The sequence below is a fragment of the Ixodes scapularis genome, unplaced genomic scaffold (assembly GCF_016920785.2).
Source record: "Ixodes scapularis isolate PalLabHiFi unplaced genomic scaffold, ASM1692078v2 PGA_scaffold24__2_contigs__length_7659602, whole genome shotgun sequence".
NCBI classification, from domain to species: Eukaryota; Metazoa; Arthropoda; class Arachnida; order Ixodida; family Ixodidae; genus Ixodes; species Ixodes scapularis.
Window position 1 is genome coordinate 394755 of NW_024609851.1, and position 6039 is coordinate 400793.

The window sequence follows — 6039 nt, forward strand, 5'->3', positions numbered from 1 at the left end:
CTTTCCTACCTCTGCAATGCAAAAAAAAGGGACGCAGGTCTATAGCCTAGGCGACACAAATATCGATAAGCCATTGAGAATGGCAGTACAATATTGACCAGCCTATACCAAGACATCACCAATATTCGAAAAATTTGGCGTTGACAGTTTAAAATTAACCAGCTTAAGCCAGTGCATATCCAATATCGGGAAACCATTGGCTCTGACACTCCAATATTGTACAGGTTATGCCGGCGTATATCCAATATTGGAAAGCTATTGGCTTTGACAGTCCAATATTGGACAGCTTATGCCGGTGCATAGCCAATATCAGAAAGCCAGTGGCTCCGACAGTCCAGTATTGGACATCTTATGCCGGCGTACATCCAATATTGGAAAGCTATTGGCTTTGACAGTCCAATGTTGACCAGCCTATGCCAGCGTATCACAAATATTGGAAAACCATTGGCTTTGATAGTTCATTATTGTCCAATGTGATTCCAATATTGGGAAACATATGGCTCAGTTGGGCCATTGTTTGGCCATTTGTTGCCACATCGAATCTAATGTTGGCCCAATATTGTGTGCTGCCTGGGCTCTGCATACAAACTCGGGACAGGCGACGTTCGGAAGGCCCCCGTGGCAAGTCGAAGTCCAAGGCGATGCACAGCATCTAGCATTTCTAAAGATGACGGTCGGCCCCAGCTATATACAGCCGCAGCTTAGTCGAGACGGGAACGAACCAGCGCGTTGTAGAGCGCGGGAGGCACTCCCTGTCAGAACCCCAGTACATGTGCGCAATTACCCTGAGAACATTAGCAGGTTTAAGACACTTTCACTCCAGTTCCTATAGATTGGTCTGAAAAGTGAGCTTCTTATCAAAAATAATACCCAAGAACTTGTGTTCACGCCTAACGGCAGGAACACATCTAGCGACAATCCCCGACGTAATGAAAAAGGCGCGCATACCGCTTTTTCTGGTGCAAACCGGAACCCATTTTTATCGGCCCACTTACTCATCCTATTTATAGTTATCTGCAATTGGCGCTCACTAATCGACAAGTTGCATGAGAAGGAAGTGATGTGGACATCGTCCACGTACAATGAATAAAAAACGGAGCGTAGTATAACTGCAGCGAGGCTGTTGATCTTAATTGCGAACAAAGTAACACTCAAGACACCTCCTTGTGGGACGCCGTTTTCCTGTGTAAATCCCAGGCGGACTTGAAAAAAAAAAAAAAAAAAAAACGGTCTGTCAAGAAGTCCCTCATGCAACGCAGCATGCGACCACGAACGCCGCACCTATGTAGGTCCTGAAGTATTACGTACCGCCATGCCGTATCGTAAGCGTTCTGTAAATCAAAAAAGACAGAAAGGCAATGTTGCCGGTTCACAAAAGCCTCACGCACGAAAGTCCCCAACCGGACAAGGTGATCTAAGGTTGAGCGAACTCTTCTAAAACCACACCGGTTTTTATCGAAAATTTTCTTTTGATCTAGAATGCATAGTACCCTTCTGTTTATAAGCCGTTCATAAGTGTTCCCTAGACAGCTAGTCAGTGCTATAAGCCGATAACCTGTTGGTAGAGAAGGGTCTTTGACAGGTTTCAAGATGGCAATGATGTGTGCTCGCTTCTAGCTCTGTGAAAAACAAGAAGCTTCCTATAAATGATTGAAGAAAGACAACAAATGCAGCAAGGATTCAGCCGACAGGTGCCTCAGCAGTTCATAATGAGTAATATCTGGACCAGGTGCTGACTGCTTCCTTACTGCAAGGACCATTTCAAGCTCACACACTGTGAATGGCCGGTTGTAACCAGTATTACTTTGTCTGCCAAGGACCTGAACTTTTTACATTTAGTTGTGTAATTTGAAAAACTGCAGACCTCTCAAAAAACGGTCAGCAAGAATGTCAGCCTGATTTTTTAGTGATGGGAATGACGAAGGAAAAAGGGGAATGCCAAAGGAGTGGTAAGTACCCCGAATTGTCCTAATACAATCCGATTACCCCTTTTACTGGAACAAAACCATTGAGAGAAGACAGATTTCACCCATGCGGTCCTCTTGACTTGTTTTCATGTCCAACGAGCTCTTGCCTTACACTGTTTGAATTTGATCTTGTTCTGAATAGTCGAGTACCGCGGAAACGTTCCCCAAGCCTTATTCCGAGCTTTTATGGTGGTCGTACAGTCCTTGTTCCACCAAGGCTTGCATTTCTTGGGAATATTTCCAGAAGTTCGGGGACCTGACACAGATGCAGCATTTATAGTTTTTTTTCAGTTAGGTAAAGAGTCGCACATCAGGAGACATAGCTAAAAAAACAGTGGGATCGACCACTGCCTCCAGAAAAAAAAAACCAGTCGGCTTTATCTAACTTCCCCTTGAGAACACAAGCTCGAAAAGAAGGAAGTGGCAGTGAACTTTCTAAAATGACAAGAAAATGGTCACTACCAAAAGGATTCTCTGAACTCTTCCAAGAAAAACAAGGAAGAAAAGTAGGTGATGATATCGAAAGATCAATGGAAGTAAATGTATTATGAGGTGCACTAAAAAAAAAGTTGTTTGTCTTTTGTTCAAAAGACAAAAGTCAGATGACAGTAAAAAACGTTCTACGACACCGCCACGGGAGTCTTGACGAGCACTGTCCCACATGAAGTGGTGTGCATTCAAATCTCCTAAGATTAGAGAAGGCTGCGGCAGTTGGTCCACAAGTCCTTGCAGGTCATGTAAATGCACTGGAAGGTTGGGTGGAAGGTAAAGCGAAACAATTGTAATTAGGCGGACAAGCAGAACACGAAAAGCTACTGCCTCTAAGTAGGTCGTGAGAGGGACTAGAACACAACCATTACCACTCTGCACAACCACGGCTACTCCACCAGAAGAGTTTTTGTAAGAAACATGGTCTTTTCTAAAAACCTGATGTCCCCGCTGTACCTGTGTATGTGTTTAATTAGGGTGAGTCTCCTATAAACAGATGGCAACAGGCTGGAGCTCATCGAGAAAAAGTTGACATCATCAATATTACGAAAAAAAAAAAACGCGACAGTTCCACTGCATTATACCTATATTTAACCATTTGAAGCAAAATAAGTATAACATAAAAGTTATATTAAAAAGCTATATTTCTTAGGTTTTAAAATTTATTTTCACACGCGGCTCACTTTGTTTTTAGGGGTCTTTCTGCTTCCGATTAGAGTCACTGGAGGCAAAAGAGGTGGACTCTGATCATGAGAGGAGAGCCTCCTCGTCAGATCTCGACCAAGCCTCGTGCATGGGCTCGTCTGCAGCTGCCGGCAGCTGGTCCTTGGAGGTTGACTGTTTTGGCACTTTCCCGGCCTTCCTCTAGGGAGCAGGGGTATGGGGAAGTACGCCTCGGCCCCGAGAGGTCGAAGCAGCTGGTTGAGCAGAAGACGTCATCTCCTGTTCTGAGGTGAATGCTGGCAAAGCAGCATTCACATTGCGGTTCGGATCCGGCGGTGCCACTTGCACCCCTCCCGGGGATTTTAAGGGAGACGTCTGCGTTCCCATCGAAACCACTGGCCGCACTGGTCCCCTGCCCTGCGCACGGCCTCGGCATAAGAGCCCTTTGATACATAGGCAAAACGCTTCTTAGCCTATGTGTAGGTGATGTTTTCAGTACTTTTATTGTAAGGACTTCTTTCTTGTCTTTCCACAGAGGACAAGATCGGGAGTATGCCGGGGGGTGGCCACTACAGTTTGCACAATGAAGCTCATTATTGCATGCATCTCCGACGTGCTCCTTGCTGGAGCACTTTGCACAAGTGTCCCTTCCACGACAGTTCCGTGACCCATGGCCGAACCGCTGGCACTTAAAGCACTGTTGAGGGTTCGGCACATAAGGTCGGACCCGGGACTGAAGGTAACCTGCCTTTACAGTCTGCGGCAAAGTGGTCGAATCAAAAGTCAAAATGATGTGTTTCGTCTTTCGTTCCACACCGTCAAGGCGGATAGTGATTCGTCGTGCAGCTATCACTCCTTTACTAGAGAGGCCCTCAATTGTCTCTGGCTTAGGTGAGTTAATCAAGTCATCTTCAGAAATGACCCCTTGAACACTGTTCAGTTTGCGGTGAGGACTGACGCTTACTTTGTACTCAGAGACAAGGTTGAGTTTAAAAAGGCATCACTTTGCAGCTTTCTGTTGACCCCCTCAAGATCATCGGATCCCATCTTCTTTGCACTGTAATTGGCGCCAATAACACCCTCAAGAACTTTGTAGACCAGAAAGGGGGAAAGTTTGCCAGGTGCTTTGTCACCTTTCGAGTGCATTACAAGAAACTTTGGAAATTTCAGCAGTTTAAAATATTGTTTCATGGTGTTGAGTGCTTCGGTGCGCACCCTTTCGGGAGGCCGATTAAAAGGTCCAATTTTGGAACCCATATGAATGGGGACGGTTTTAGGAAACTGTGGTGCACCGCCCACCACCGAGCCCAACAAGGGGATAGGTAATGCTTCATAGCAAGAAAGGCTTGGCTAAAGACGTTACTCTTTTAGTGCTGCCCAGTCTCTATAACCAAGTGTGGTTCTGAACAAGGTGTCTGTCGCCACCCAAGTTTAGCCCTTGCCGCCACAGGAGTTGAAAAAGGAAAAAAGGAGAAATGAGAGGAGTGTAAAGAAAGAGAAGACAAGGGGAAAGAAGGGAGGGGATAGTAGAAGTGGTGACTGACTGAATCATCCTGGTCGGGCCAAGCCAGGACACCCGTCTACGAGAAGTGGGGGCCGAAGTGGTGTTATTCTTCAACCGGAGGGACCCGAAGGGTCCAAATCTACACCGGGCTCGGCTCAACCACCAGGATGCCCTTTTTCCCCGGACACAGGAAAGCCACGCACCGCCAGACGTGGCCGGGCGAAGCCGAATGGCTTGGGGTCTGTGGTCACGGCACTCACCAAACACCAGCTTTCACAGGTGCCCCCTGTGGGGAGAAATGAGAGAGAAGTAAAAGAAACAGGAACGGTAAAAGTGAAAGATCAAAGTTATAGTAGAGGAAAGGCGTGCCGGGTCCTACCAGGACTCCCGTCTATGAGAAGCGGGAGCCAAAGTGGTTTATTACCCCACCTGCGGGCCCCGAAGGTTCCAAACCTCGGCTCAGCTCAAACACCAGGATGCCCTTTTTTCCAGACATGAGAAAGCCACGCACAGCCAGACGTGGGTGGGAAAATCCACATTGCTCGGGGTCCATGGTGCCGTCACTCACCAAGCACCTGCTTTCACAGGTGCCCCTTGCGGGATGTAGTTGCTAGGAAAGTACCTGTTTGTACCTAAGGTTGGCCCTTGCCACCTAAGGTTAAACCAATGAAGTCACTGGGTGTCGCGTGACGTCACTTCCTCACTAGGCGATCTGTCTCAGGTGATTGGTGTGGTGGTGATCGGAAAGCACGTTTGGTTTTGCATTGTGTGGCGCGTTTCTGTGCGCGGCACAAATTTGTGATTTTTTTTTCGGCGGGTGTTACTTGATGATTGTGACAGTAGTGAGCTCGCTGACGTACTTCTGTATCCGTATGCTATGCGATCGTTTCTGATGGATGAAGCATCCCCACCGCTTGAGATTCTGAGAGACATTCAGGTGTTGACGGAACATGAATGCATGTTACATGTGAACCACCAAGATGAGGAAGACGTCGGCGAATGGCTAGAAGAGTACAGCGTTGAAACCAACGCGTCTTGGATTATTCAAAAAGTCCAGAAGGAGGGACAACGGTAGGTTGATCGCTGAAAGTGAGCATTTAATCTTGCTCGCATTCGTGTACTTCGGACATTGGGCTACATTTCACGCGTCTGTGTTAACGTCTTCGTGAAACCTGAATGTGTCGAGCATTCATCAGTTTTCGTTCCACCAGTGAGAAAACCAGAGTCGAAGAGCTACGGCGTCGGCTTTTGGTTTCGTTTCTCGACGCCATTGTCTGTGTTGCGTCAAGTCGCCACAGTGCATTCAGTGGTGTAACTATAACGGATATTTCAGACTCACCGTGCCAAAGGGGCTGCTCTGTAACATTTCACCAAAACGAAATATTGAACACTATTCCGAAATATTCATTTGGATTC